The sequence below is a fragment of the Entelurus aequoreus genome, linkage group LG26, assembly GCF_033978785.1.
Source record: "Entelurus aequoreus isolate RoL-2023_Sb linkage group LG26, RoL_Eaeq_v1.1, whole genome shotgun sequence".
In the NCBI taxonomy this organism is placed as follows: Eukaryota; Metazoa; Chordata; class Actinopteri; order Syngnathiformes; family Syngnathidae; genus Entelurus; species Entelurus aequoreus.
Genome location: NC_084756.1, coordinates 1,189,708 through 1,206,034, shown reverse-complemented (window position 1 = coordinate 1,206,034; position 16,327 = coordinate 1,189,708).

The following is a 16,327-nucleotide window of genomic DNA, read 5'->3' as shown; positions in this document are numbered from 1 at the left end:
ACACATAGAAGTAATCAACTTAAAGTGCCCTCTTTGGGGATTGCAATAGAGATCCATCTGGATTCATGAACTTCATTCTCAACATTTCTTCACAAAAAAAGAAATCTTTAACATCAATATTTATGGAACATGTCCACTACGCTTTAACCAAGCCTCCATTGTTTTCTACATGGATAGTTGATTGACAGTTGGTGCCGTGCTTTATGGTAATGAATGGAATAGCCTACTTGATTAGTTGTTCAGTTTATGAACTTACATTCATATTTTGTCGAAGTATTATTCAATAAATATATTTATAAAGGATTTTGGAATTGTTGCTATTTTTAGAATATTTAAAAAAAATCTCACGTACCCCTTGGCATACCTTCAAGTACCCCCAGGAGTACGCGTACCCCCATTTGAGAACCACTACCTTAGGAGACTAGATGTAAACAGAGGAAAGAGAGAGCGAGTGAGGTGGCCATTCCAAATACTTTTAAAATGCTACCCATATTGGATACTGTTTAGGAACATAAACTGCATTTCTTGACTGTACCAGTTGCTGGTGACAAAGTCACAATAAAACGTTGGATGATCAGCATGGAAGGTGATGTCATCTGCAAAGGCGTCCAACCTAGCTTAATCTCAGGGCTTGCTGCCCTTCTTGCCACCTACTATGTGTTCAACTTGGAATACCAAGAGGAAGGTCCTCGGACATTGGAATTTGTTCAAAGGTAAATCCTCTTGATACTGTTAAAATACTGTTAGGATATTTTATTTTATATTTCTCACCTCTGATCAGGAATTTGACGTGTCATTTCCCCAATTTGGTGCCTTAAATCAATGACTCTTCTGTTCCTTTGTGGACCTTCTTATTAGGGACCGACGCACCAGTTTGACTCTAGGATACAGAGAAGGTAGGTAATGTGCAGGTAAAGATATGTTGACTAGGTCAAAGAAGGAAGCACCTGTTTGACCCCAGGATGCAGAAAAAGTAGGTAATTTGCAGGTAAAGATATGTTGACTGGATGATGGCAGGAAGCACCAGTGTGACCCCACTATGCAGGGAAGGTAGGTAATGTGCGGGTGAAGGTATGTTGAATGGGTGAAAGAAGGAAGCGCAGGTGTGGTCGAGGCCATGCAGACAAGGTAGGTATGTGCAGGTGAAGATATGTTGTATGGTGAAAGAAAGAAGCACCAGTGTGACCCAAGGATGCAGGGAAGGTAGGTAATGTGCAGGTAAAGATATGTTGAATGGGTGAAGGCAGGAAACACCAGCTAGATGCCAGGATACAGAGAAGGTAGGTAATGTGCAGGTAAAGATATGTTGAATGAGTAAAGGCAGGAAACACCAGCTTGACTCCAGGATACAGAGAAGGTAGGTAATGTGCAGGTAAAGATATGTTGAATGGGTAAAGGTAGAAAGTACCAGCGTGACCACACTATGCAGAGAAGGTAGGTATTGTGCATGTAAAGATATGTTGAATGGGTAAAGGCAAGAAGCACCAGTGTGACCCCAGGATGCAGAGAAGATAGGTAATGGGCAGGTAACGATATGTTAAATGGGTGAAAGCAGGAAACATCAGCGTAAATACACAGTCCCGTAGATGGAGAGAAAACATAAATAGAGTGAGGGATTGGGGAGGCTTTAGCATTGTCTTCCTCTCTGAATTTGTCTTAATGGGTTTTAGAGCATTAACTCATCTACAGCTGTGGTTATGGTATAGGCTCACATATATCCTAAAATTGATATTAATATTTGTGCAGTGCATATTCCTAAATAACAATGTGAGGGGGGTTCTGTATCGACTGCAAGTAATCTTCAATCACAACAGAATATCTAATATGCTTTCTCTCTTTTTTAGGCGATTCATTGGCGTTAACCCTGAGAGGGGAACAAAGGCTAGCCAGGGAAAGGTGGTGTCCAAGAAGACCGGGAAGCTGGTCCAGAAAAAGGCAGCAACTGTAAATCCTCACGTAGCCACCCTCATAAAACATCTCACAGACTTTGAGTGGGGCTTTATGTAGCCGACAACTAAACACTGGACTCGTGTTCAGTGTTTTGTCTCCAGTTAGAAATTAAGTGGACATGTTATAAATGTTAAAATGCTTTACTGAAAATAAGAAGAATGCACTAAATGTACATTGAATGTATTTGATGCACTTTAAAATAATTGGTTAATAAAAACATAATCTTGCAAGGCCATTTCTCCAGTCATTTTTATGCCAGCAGATTGCAGGGATTTTGATTTTGAAAAATTAAAAGTTCAACTCATTAACTTCTAGTGGCATTATACTGTAAAGCTCAGTCTATAGTGCTTACAATTATTTTACTGTAATTAACTGTTAATGGATATTACAGTAGATACACTAAAATAACAGTGTAATGCCGCTAAACAGATGACAGTATTATGCTGTGAAGCGTATATTTGATACAGCACAGTACTGTGATACTTTTTACAGTAATAAACTGTAGTGATAAATCACAGTATGTGTGCTGTAGAAAAACAGTTTTATACTGGAACCATTAGCTGCCAGTAGGTTACTGTAATTAAACGGTGAAAATTCTTACAGTAAGGGAGAGACCCGCCACCCAGCGGAGAAAACTCATTTCGGCCGCTTGTACCCGTGATCTTGTCCTTTCGGTCATAACCCAAAGCTCATGACCATAGGTGAGGATGGGAACGTAGATTGACCGGTAAATTGAGAGCTTTTCCTTCTGGCGCAGCTCCTTCTTACCACAACGAATCAATATAGCGTCCTCATTACTGAAGACGCCGCACCGATCAGCCTGTGCATCTCACGATCCACTCTTCCCTCACTCATGAACAAGACTCCAGGTACTTGAACTCATCCACTTGGGGCAAGATCTCCTGCCCAACCTCGAGATGGCACTCCACCCTTTCCCGGGCGAGAACCTCGGACTTGGAGGTGCTGATTCTCATCCCAGCCGCTTCACACTCGGCTGCGAACCAATCCAATGAGAGCTGAAGATCCTGGCCAGTTAAAGCCATAAGGACCACATCATCTGCAAAAAGGAGAGACCTAATCCAAACCGGATCCCCTCAACGCCATGACTGCGCCTATAAATTCAGTCCATAAAATTTATGAACACATTTGGTGACAAAGGGCAGCCAACTTACTGCTGGCAATGCGGACCAAGCTCTGACACTGATCATACAGGGAGCGACCCGCCACAACCAGACATGCCGATACCCCATACTCTCTGAGCACTCCCCACATGACTTCCCGGGGTGGCCACGGTCGAATGTCTTCTCCAAGTCCACAAAGCACATGTAGACTGGTTGGACAAACTCCCATGCACACTCAAGGACCCTGCGGAGAGTATAGAGCTGGTCTACCGTTCCACGACCAGGACGAAAACCACACTGTTCGTCCTGGATCCGAGGTTCCTCCTCTCCAGTACACATGAATAGACCTTACCGGGAAGGCTGAGGAGTGTGATCTACGATAGTTGGAACACACCCTCCGGTTCCCCTTCTTAAAGAGAGGAACCACCACCCCGGTCTGCCAATCCAGAGGTACCGCCCCTGATGTCCACGCGATGTTGCAGAGTCTTGTCAACTAAAACAGCCCCACAGCATCCAGAGCCTTAAGGAACTCCGGACGGAGCTCATCCACCCCCGGGGCCTTGCCACCGAGGAGCTTTTAAAACTACCTTGGCAACCTCAGCCCCAGAAATAGGAGAGCCCACCACAGATTCCCCAGGCACTGCTTGGCCTTTCGGTATGCCCGGTGCCTCTGGAGTCCCATGAGCCAAAAGGACCAGATAAGCTCTTTCTTCAGCTTGACGGCATCCCGCACTGCTGGTGGCCACCAGCGGGTTCTAGGAATCCCGCCACGACAGGCACCAAACACCTTGCGGCCACAGCTCCAATCAGCTGGCTTGACAAGAGAGGCACGGAACATGATCCATTCAGACTCAATGTCCAGCACCTCCTTTGTGACATGTTCAAAGTTCCTCCGGGGGTGGAAAAAGAAACTCTCTCTGACAGGAGACTCTGCTAGGCATTTCCAAAAGACTCTCACAATGCGTTTGGGCCTGCCAGGTCTGTCCGGGATCCTACCCCACCATCGGATCCAGCTCACCAGGTGGTGATCGGTAGAAAGCTCGCCCCTCTCTTCACCCGAGTGTCCAAAACATGAGGCCGCAAATCCCATGACACAACTACAAAGTCAATAATGGAACTGCGGCCGAGGGTGTCCTGGTGCCAAGTGCACATATGGACACCCTTATGTTTGAACATTGTGTTTGTTATGGACAATCCGTGACGAGCACAAAAGTCCAATAACAAAGCACCACTTGGGTTCAGATCCGGGTGGCCATTTTTCCCAATCACGACTCTCCAGGTTTCAAAGTCGTTGCCAGCATGAGCGTTGAAGACCCCCAGCAGAACAAGGGAATCACCCGAGGGAGCACTCTCAAGGGAATCCAAAAACAGTGGGTACTCTGAGCTGCTGTTTGGTGCGTAAACACCAACAACAGTCAGGACCCGTCACCCAACCCGAAAGCGGAGGGAAGCTACCATCTCGTCTTCTGGGTTAAGTCCAACGTGCAGGCTTTCAGCCGGGGGGCAACAAGAATTGCCAACCCAGCCTCTCATTACTTGCAACGCCAGAGTGGAAGAGAGTCCAACCCCTCTTGAGAGAACAGGTTCCAGAGCCCTTGCTGTGCGTCGAAGTGAGTCCAGCTTTATCTAGCCGGGAACTTCTCCACCTCGCGAGGTGACGTTCCACGTCCCAAGAGCGAGCTTATGTAGCCGATAATCGGACCGCCAAGTGCCCTGCCTTCGGCTTCCGCCCAGCTAACACTGCACCCGACCTCTATGACCCAGCCCATGAGTGGTGAGCCTATTGCAGGGGGGACCCACGTTGCCTCTTCGAGCTGGGCCCCATGGGCACCAGTCGCTCGCCATCGTGCCCCACCTCTGGGCCTGGCTCCACAGGGGAGCCACGGTGACCCGCGTCCGGGCGAGAAAATATCTAGGTCCTCGATTTGTACTTTTCATAAAGGTCTTTGAGCTGCTCTTTGTCTGATTCCTCTCCTAGGACCTGTTTGTCTTGGGAGACCCTACAAGGGGGCATAGACGCCCCCGGACAACATAGCTCCTAGGATCAGTGGGACACGCAACCACAAAGGTGGCGGCTCAGAAAGCAGGTTATATAAACATAACTCCAAAACCAAACATGCAAGATGTCTAAACATGCCTTTAATATTGTATCAATGTGAGTTTTACTAGAATCGGTTGTTTTTTTAAGGCTTGCAAACACAAAAAGTTTTTTTTACTCAATATGACAGTAAGTTCTTAAAATGCTGAGATAATGTGAAAAAAGCAATACAAATGTATTCCAACATGATTTCTAAACCAAACATGCAAAATGTCTAAAAATGCCTGTAATATTGAATCCATGTGAGTTTTACTAGAATCATTTGTTTTTGTAAGGTTTGCAAATACAAAAATTGAGTTTTATGACAGACACAAGTTAGTTTTTTTACTCATTATAACAGTATAGATGTCATACTATATATTAAAGTTATATAAACATAACTCGAAAACCAAACGTGCATTATGTCCAAAATTGCCTGTGATATTGTGTAGATGTAAGTTTTACTAGAATCAGGTTTGCAAATACAAAAATTGGGTTTTATGACAGTATACTGTCACACTCAATATGACAGTATAACTGTCATACTAAATCCATCCATTTTCTTCCGCTTATCCGAGGTCGGGTTGCGGGGGCAGCAGCCTAAGCAGAGAGCCCAGACTTCCCTCTCCCCAGCCACTTCGTCCAGCTCTTCTCGGGGGATCCCGAGGCGTTCCCAGGCCATAGTCTTTCCAATGTATCCTAGGTCTTCCCCATGGCCTCCTGCCGTTCGGACCTAGGGAGGCGTTCGGGTGGCATCCTGAGCAGATGCCCGAACCACCTCATCTGGCTCCTCTCAATGTGGAGGAGCAGCGGCTTTACACTGAGTTCCTCCCAGATGACAGAGCTTCTCACCCTATCTCTAAGGGAGAGACCCACCACCCGGCGGAGGAAACTCATTTCGGCCGCTTGTGCCCGTGACCTTGTCCTTTCGGTCATAACCCAAAGCTCATGACCATAGGTGAGGATGGGAACGTTGATCGACCGGTAAATTGAAAGCTTTTCCTTCTGGCTCAGCTCCTTCTTCACCACAACGGATCGATATAGCGTCCTCATTACTGAAGACGCCGCACCGATCCGCCTGTAGATCTCACAATCCACTCTATCCTCACTCGTGAACAAGACTCCTAGGTACTTGACTCCTTCACTTGGGGCAAGATCTCTTTCCCAACCTCGAGATGGCACTCCACCCTTTCCCGGGCGAGAACCATGGACTCGGACTTGTAGGTGCTGATTCTCATCCCAGTCGCTTCACTGCGAACCGATCCAATGAAAGCTGAAGATCTAGGCCAGTTGAAGCCATCAGGACCACATCATCTGCAAAAAGCAGAGACCTAATCCTGCAGCCACCAAACCAGGCGCAGTCATGGCGTTGAGGGGATCCTCAAAGCCATGACTGCGCCTAGATATTCTGTCCATTAAAGTTATGAACAGAATCGTTGACAAAGGGCAGCCTTGGCGGAGTCCAACCCTCACTGGAAAGGGGTACGACATACTGCCGGCAATGCGGACCAAGCTCTGACACTGATCATACAGGGAGACACCCGCCACAATCAGACATGCCGATACTCCATACTCTCTGAGCACTCCTCACAGGATTTACCGGGGGCCAAGGTCGAATGTCTTCTCCAAGTCCACAAAACTTATGTAGACTGGTTGGGCAAACTCCCATGCACACTCAAGGACCCTGCCGAGAGTATAGAGCTGGTCTACCGTTCCACGACCAGGACGAAAACCACACTGTTCGTCCTGGATCCGAGGTTCCTCCTCTCCATTACACATGAATAGACCTTACCGGGAAGGCTGAGGAGTGTGATCTACGATAGTTGGAACACACCCTCCGGTTCCCCTTCTTAAAGAGAGGAACCACCACCCCGGTCTGCCAATCCAGAGGTACCACCCCCGATGTAGACGCAATGTTGCAGAGTCTTGTCAACCAAGACTGCCCCACAGCATCCAGAGGCATGTTTATGTCTAAACATGCCTGTAATACTGTATCAATGTGAGTTTTCTTAGAATCGGTTGTTTTTGTAAGGTTTGCAAATACAAAAATTAGGTTTTACTCACAATGACAAAATCACACTCAATATGACAAAAAAATGGCTAATAATGCCTGAAATAATGAATCATTGGGAGTTTTACTGAGTTTTACATTTTGCAAACACAAAAAGTAGTTTTTTACTTGACTTTAATGTTCTTAGAACCCTGAGATAATGGGAAAAAAGCAATAAAAATGTATTTAAACCTAACTCCTAACAACACATGCAAAATGGCTAATAATGCCTAGGGAGACATGTAACGTTGTTAGTTTAAAAAAATGATCTTTTTTAAAGATATCAAAGACACAAGCTAGTTTTTTTTATTCAATATGACAGTATAACAGTCATACTAAATATGAAAGTTATATAAACATAACTCCAAAACCAAACATGTGTCATGTCTAAAAATGCCTGTAATAATGTATTTATGTGAGTTTGTAAGGTTTGCAAAAACAAAAAGTAGTTTTTTACTCAATATGAAAGTAATGTTCTTAGAATCCTGAGATAATGCGAAAAAAGCAATACAAATGTATTCAAACACAAATTTTAAACCAAATATGTAAAATGTCTAAAAATGCCTGTAATATTGAATCTATATAAGTTTTACTAGAATCAATTGTTTTTGTAAGGTTTGCAAATACAAAAATTAGGTTTTACACATAATGACACTAAAACTGTAACACTCAATATGACAATTATTTATGTATAACTCCTAACCACACATGAAACATGTCTAATAATGCGTGAAAAAATTTATCTTTGTGAGTGTTACTAGAAACATTTTCTTTTGTAAGGTTTGCAAAGACAGGTTAGTTTTTTTTACTCAATATGACAGTATAACTGCAACACTCAATATGACAGTTATTTAAACATAACTCTTAAACTACACATGAAAAATGATTAACAATGCCTGAAATAATGCATTCTTGTAAGTTTTACTCGAAACATATGCTTTTTTAAGGCTTGCAAACACAAAAATTATTTCTTTACTCAATATGACAGTAATGTTCTAAAATTCTGAGAAAATACGAACAAATTAATAAAAATGATTCCAACATAATTCCTAAACCAAACATGCAAAATGTCTAAAAATGTCTGTAATATTGAATCCATGTGAGTTTTACTAGATTTAAATGATTTTGTAAAGTTTGCAAATACATAAATTAGGTTTTACTTACTATGTCATAACTGACAGTATATGACAGTTATTTAACCATAACTCAAACCACACATGAAAAATGGCTAATAATGCCTGAAATAATGCATCCTTGGCCGTTTTACTCGAAACACATGCTTTTTGTGCAAACACAAAAAGTAGTTTTTTACTCAACATGACTGTAATGTTCTTAAAATCCTGAGATAATGCGAAAAAAGCAATACAAATGTATTTAAACATCACTCCTAAACAACATATGCAAAATGGCTAATAATGCCTGGAAACATGTATCTTTGTTAGTTTTACTGGAAAAATGATCTTTTGTAAAGTTTGCAAAGACACAAGCCCGTTTTTTTTTTTAATTCAATATGACAGTATAACAGTCATACTAAATATGAAAGTTATATAAACATAACTCCAAAACCAAACGTGTGTCATGTCTAAAATTGCCTATAATAATGTATTTATGTGAGTTTGTAAGGTTTGCAAAAACAAAAAGTAGTTTTTTCCTCAATATGAAAGTAAGGATTTTAGAATCCTGAGATAATGCGAAAAAAAGCAATACAAATGTATTTAAACATAATTCCTAAACAAACCATGCAAAATGGCTAATAATGCCTGGAGACATGTATCTTTGTTAGTTTTACTAGAAAAATGATCTTTTGTAAAGATATCAAAGACACAAGCTAGTTTTTTTTATTCAATATGACAGTATAACAGTCCTACTAAATATGAAAGTTATCAAAACATAACTCCAAAACCAAACATGTGTTATGTCTAAAAATGCCTGTAATTATGTATTTATGTGAGTTTGTAAGGTTTGCAAAAACAAAAAGTAGTTTTTTACTCAATATGAAAGTAATGATCTAAGAATCCTGAGATAATGCGAAAAAAGCAATAAAAATGTATTTAAACATAATTCCTAAACAACCCATGCAAAATGGGTAATAATGCCTGGAGACATGTATCTTTGTTAGTTTTACTAGAAAAATGATCTTTTGTAAAGGTTGCAAAGACACAAGCTAGTTTTTTTTTACTTAATATGACAGTATAACAGTCATACTAAATATAAAAGTTATATAAACATAACTCCAAATCCAAACATGTGTCATGTCTAAAATTGTCTGTAATAATGTATTTATGTGAGTTTGTAAGGTTTGCAAAAACAAAAAGTAGTGTTTTACTCAATATGAAAGTAATGATCTTAGAATCCTGAGATAATGCGAAAAAAGCAATACAAATGTATTCAAACACAACTTTTAAACCAAACATGTAAATTGTCTAAAAATGCCTGTAATATTGAATCTATGTAAGATTTACTAGAATCAATTGTTTTTGTAAGGTTTGCAAATACAAAAATTAGGTTTTACACATAATGACATTATAACTTTAACACTCAATATGAAAGTTATTTAATTATAACTCCTAAATACACATGAAACATGTCTAATAGCGTGAAAAAAATTATCTTTGTGAGTGTTGCTAGAAACATTTTCTTTTGTAAGGTTTGCAAAGACACACGTTATTTTTTTTTAACTCAATATGACAGTATAACGCCACACTCAATATGACAGTTATTTAAACATAACTCCTAAACCACACCTGAAAAATGGCTAATAATGCCTGAAATAATGCATCTTTGGGAGTTTTACTGGAAACATATGCTTTTTTTAAGGCTTGCAAACACAAAAATTATTTTTTTACTCAATATGACAGTAATGTTCTAAAAATCCTGAGATAATGTGAAAAAAGCAATACAAATGTATTACAACATAATTCCTAAACCAAACATGCAAAATGTCTGAAAATGCCTGTAATATTGAATCCATGTGAGTTTTATTTGCATCAGTTGTATGGTTTGCTAATACAAAAATTGGGTTTTATGACAAACACAAGTTAGTTATTTTACTCAATATAACAGTTTAGCTGTCATACTATATATGAAAGTTATATAAACATAACTCCAAAACCAAACATGCATTATGTCCAAAACTGCCTGTAATATTGTATGTATGTGAGTTTTACTAGAATCAGGGTTGCAAATACAAAAATTGGGTTTTATGACAGTATACTGTCACACTCAATATGACAGTTATTTAAACATAACTCAAACAACACATGCAAAATGGCTAATAATGCCTGGAGCATGTATCTTAGTTAGTTTTACTAGAAACATGGTATTTTGTAAGGTTTGCAAAGACACAAGTTAGTTGTTTTTTTTATTCAATATGACAGTATAACTGTCATACTAAATATGAAAGTTATATAAACATTACTCTAAAACCAAACATGCATTATGTCTAAAAATATCTGTAATATTGTATCTGTGTGAGTTTAACTAGATTTAGTTGTTTTTGTAAGGTTTGCAAATACAAAATAAGGGTTTTACTCACTATGACAGTTTACAGTCACACTCAATCTGACAGTTATTTATTTAAACATAACTCCTAAACCGCACATGCAAAATGGCTAATAATGCCTGGAGATATGTATCTTTGTGAGTTTTACTAGAAACATTATATTGTGTAAGGTTTAGTTAGTTTTTGTACTCAATCTGACAGTATAACTGTCATTCTAAATCCATCCATTTTCTTCCGCTTATCCGAGGTCGGGTTGCGGGGGCAGCAGCCTGAGCAGAAAATCCCAGACTTCCCTCTCCCCAGCCACTTCGTCCAGCTCTTCTCGGGGTATTCCGAGGCGTTCCCAGGCCAGCCGGGGACATAGTCTTTCCAATGTGTCCTAGGTCTTCCCCGTGGCCTCCTGCCACACCTCCCTAGAGGCGTTCGGGTGGCATCCTGAGCAGATGCCCGAACCACCTCATGGCTCCTCTCAATGTGGAGGAGCAGCGGCTTTACTTTGAGTTCCTCCCAGATGACAGAGCTTCTCACCCTGTCTCTAAGGGAGAGACCCACCACCCGGCAGAGGAAACGCATTTCGGCCGCTTGTCCTTTCGGTCATAACCCAAAGCTGGTAACGTAGATCGACGGTAAATTGAGAGCTTTTCCTTCTGGTTCAGCTCCTTCTTCACCACAACGGATCGATATAGCGTCCTCAATACTGAAGACGCCGCACCAATCCGCCTGTGGATCTCTCGATCCACTCTATCCTCACTCGTGAACAAGACTCCTAGGTACTTGAACTCCTCCACTTGGGGCAAGATCTCCTCCCCAACTTGGAGATGGCACTCGACCCTTTCCTGCGTGGACTTGGACTTGGAGGTGCTGATTCTCATCCCAGTCGCTTCACACTCAAGGACCCTGCCGAGAGTATAGACCTGGTCTACCGTTCCACGACCAGGACGAAAACCACACTGTTCGTCCTGGATCCGAGTTTCCTCCTCTCCAGTACACATGAATAGACCTTACCGGGAAGGCTGAGGAGTGTGTTTCACGATAGTTGGAACACACCCTCCGGTTCCCCTTCTTAAAGAGAGGAACCACCACCCCGGTGTGCCAATCCAGAGGTACCGCCCCCAATGTTCACGCGATGTTGCAGAGTCTTGTCAACCAAGACAGCCCCACAGTATCCAGAGCCTTAAGGAACTCATCCACCACCGGGGCCTTGCCACAGAGGAGCTTTTTAACTACCTAGGCAACCTAGGCCCCAGAAATAGGAGAGTCCACCACAGATTCCCCAGGCACTGCTTGGCCTGTCGGTATGCCCGCTGCCTCTGGAGTCCCATGAGCCAAAAGGACCCGATAGGCTCTTTCTTCAGCTTGACAGCATCCCTCACTGCTGGTGGCCACCAGCGAGTTCTAGGATTACCGCCACGACAGGCACCAAACACCTTGCGGCCACAGCTCCAATCAGCAGGCTCGACAAGAGAGGCACGGAACATGGTCCACTCAGACTCAATGTCCAGCACCTCCCTCATGACATGTTCAAAGTTCTTCCTTATGTTTGAACATTGTGTTTGTTATGGACAATCTGTGACGAGCACAAAAGTCCAATAACAAAGCACCACTTGGGTTCAGATCCGGGTGGCCATTTTTCCCAATCACAACTCTCCAGGTTTCACTGTCCTTGCCAACATGAGCATTGAAGTCCCCCAACAGAACAAGGGAATCACCCGAGGGAGCACTCTCCAGTACTCCCTCAAGGGAATCCAAAAAGAGTGGGTACTCTGAGCTGCTGTTTGGTGCGTAAACACAAACAACAGTGAGGACCCGTCACCCAACCCGCAGGCGGAGGGAAGCTACCATCTCGTCTACTGGGTTAAAGTCCAACGTGCAGGCTTTGAGCAACAACAATTGCCACCCCAGCCTCTCATTGCTTGCAACGCCAGAGTGGAAGAGAGTCCAGCCCCTCTTGAGAGAACAGGTTCCAGAGCCCTTGCTGTGCGTCGAAGTGAGTCCAACTATATCTAGCCGGAACTTCTTCACCTCGCGCACCAGCTCAGGCTCTTTCCCTCCCAGCGAGGTGACGTTCCACGTCCCAAGAGCGAGCTTATGTAGCCGATAATCGGACCGCCAAGTGCCCTGCCTTCGGCTGCCGCCCAGTTCACACTGCATCCGACCTCTATGACCTCAATGGGCCCATGAGTGGTGAGCCCATTGGAGGGTTGACCCACGTTGCCTCTTCGAGCTGAGCCCGGCAGGGCCCCATGGAGACAGGCCCGGCCACCAGTCGCTCGCCATCGTGCCCCACCTCTGCGCCTGGCTCCACAGGGGAGCCACGGTGACCTGCGCCTGGTCGAGAAAAAATCTAGGTCCTCGATTTGTACTTTTCATAAAGGTCTTTGAGCTGCTCTTTGTCTGATCCCTCACCTAGGACCTTTTCTCAGGGGATCCCGAGGCGTTCCCAGGCCAGCCGGGAGACATAGTGTTCCCAATGTGTCCTGGGTCTTCCCTGTGGCCTCCAGGATGACAGAGCTTCACCTTCACCAGGGGTGTCAAACTCAAATACAGAGTGGGCCAAAATTTAAAACTGAACAAAGCCGCGGGCCAAGGTTGAACAAATTAACCTTTTAATAGGGACCCAAACAAGTTTTGCATTGAATATTGAACAAGCAAGGCTTATATAACTTTATAGTGACATGCAAAATCGAGTTTCAAATAATAATAATAATAATTAAAAAATATCAATTGCATATCAAATACAATTTAAATAAAAATTGCCTCTTTTCTATTTGCAGCCTTCTGAGGTAAATATCAACATTAACTTTTTCCACAGGCTAATACATTTGAAAATAAAATAAGAACGAATAAAACAACCATTCAGGACTTTAAACTGCTCAGTTTGCAAAACACTGATCTAATTTGATGTGCCCAAGCCAGATACCTGGCATCTTTTTTTAGATGCTAGTTCTTTAATGTCGGGGCTCAGGCTTTGAGCTGAGGCAACTTTCATTATCGAACGAAGGTGTTCAACAGTTATATCTCGTACACCCAATTCTGACATCATTCACACCCAGTCACAAGATATGTGCAGCTTCAGCACGTATACACAAATGAATGCACCGCATACTTCATCAACAGCGATACAGGTTACACTGAGGGTGCCAGTATAAAAAACTTTAACACTGTTAGAAATATACGCCACACTGTGAACCCACACCAAACAAAAATAAAAAACACTTTTCGGGAGAACATCCGCACCGTAACATAACATAAACACAAAAGAACAAATACCCAGAATCTTTTGCAGCACTAACTCTTTCGGGACGCTACAAAACACACCCCCGCTACCACCAAATTTGGCCCACGGGCCAGAGTTTGACACCCATGACCTTCACTGTAAAAAATTACTGTAAAAATAAAAAATAAAATTACAGTTATATACTCCATCCATCCATCCATTTTCTACCGCTTATTCCCTTCGGGGTCGCAGGGGGCGCTGGAGCCTATCTCAGCTACAATCAGGCGGAAGGCGGGGTACACCCTGGACAAGTCGCCACCTCATCGCAGGGCCAACACAGATAGACAGACAACATTCACACTCACATTCACACACTAGGGCCAATTTAGTGTTGCCAATCAACCTATCATGTTCTTCTTAAATGCAGTTAAGTACTGTAAATTTTGTTGCATTTTTCAAAAAACATCGACCAGCAGTAATTTACTGTAAAACCTACAGTGTAATTCAGTATTTTTCAGACTTGTTTCTTGGGTACGCCCACAATTCGTCCAACCGAGCTTCATTTCACCTGGCCGACCCTGCTAAATCCATCCTACTGCATCGTGTGTTTTTGATAACAAGGTAAGAGTCACTTGTACCTTGATGTGTCATTTTCTGTTTGAATTACTTTATATATATATTTATAAAGTCCGAAATGTCAGCATCACAGACACTATCGTTGACCACGCGCATGTACCGCCGCATGCTAGCTAGCTAAGTTTTCTTCTTTTTTGTCATAGTCATCATAAAAGATGATAACTTGCAACATATGTGCTACGACTTGCAGCAATGTATTTGCGTATGTTAGACACATGCGAAGTCATAGTTGTATGCCTAATGCATCGTTTAAGTGTGCTTTCCCTAAAAGCACAAGAGTTTTTTCCAACTTCTCAGCCTTCAAAACTCACAGCCGTCGTCATAAATATGGCAAGAGTAGGACTGATATGTATAGCGCAGAAGGTTTACCTTGTAATATTGTCTCATGTAGCGCGAAGTGCGATGATATACGGGCCTTTCTCCTGCATTTGAAAAGTCATATTACCGAAGGTAGGACAGTTACGTGCCCCTTCAGTCAATGTGAAAAAAGATTTACAGTTAAGTCTACTTTCACATCGCACGTGTCAAGGAAGCACTACGGCTACACTGAACGAAGTTTGACTTGATCAACAGCAAATCCAAGCAGCTCTTGTGTTATTAACACTGATGATGACTATTGTGATATGCAACTTGAGAATTCAGGATATTCCTGTTATGAAGACATGGAGGTCTACTTGCATTAAAAAAATGTTCACAGCACTGAAAAAAGGTTGAGAACCACTGCCTTAGGACAGTGGTTCTCAACCTTTTTTCTGTGATGTACCCCTGTGAACATTTTTTAAATTCAAGTACCCCCTAATCAGAGCAAAGCATTTTTGGTTGAAAAAAAGAGATAAAGAAGTAAAATACAGCACTATGTCATCAGTTTCTGATTTATTAAATTGTATAACAGTGCAAAATATTGCTCATTTGTTGTGGTCTTTCTTGAACTATTTGGAAAAAAAGATATAAAAATAACTAAAAACTTGTTGAAAAATAAACAAGTGATTCAATTATAAATAAAGATTTTTACACATAGAAGTAATCAACTTAAGTTGGGGATTGTAATAGAGATCCATCTGGATTCATGAACTTCATTCTCAACATTTCTTCACAAAAAAAAAAATCTTTAACATCAATATTTATGGAACATGTCCACTACGCTTTAACCAAGCCTCCATTGTTTTCTACATGGATAGTTGATTGACAGTTGGTGCCGTGTGGCACCGCCAGGTAGGGTCAAACCATCATGGCATGGGGGAAACTCTGGCTTTATGGTAATGAATGGAATAGCCTACTTGATTAGTTGTTCAGTTTATGAACTTACATTCATATTTTGTCGAAGTATTATTCAATAAATATATTTATAAAGGATTTTTGAATTGTTGCTATTTTTAGAATATTTAAAAAAAATCTCACGTACCCCTTGGCATACCTTCAAGTACCCCCAGGAGTACGCGTACCCCCATTTGAGAACCACTGCCTTAGGAGACTAGATGTAAACAGAGGAAAGAGAGAGCGAGTGAGGTGGCCATTCCAAATACTTTTAAAATGCTACCCATATTGGATACTGTTTAGGAACATAAACTGCATTTCTTGACTGTACCAGTTGCTGGTGACAAAGTCACAATAAAACGTTGGATGATCAGCATGGAAGGTGATGTCATCTGCAAAGGCGTCCAACCTAGCTTAATCTCAGGGCTTGCTGCCCTTCTTGCCACCTACTATGTGTTCAACTTGGAATACCAAGAGGAAGGTCCTCGGACATTGGAATTTGTTCAAAGGTAAATCCTCT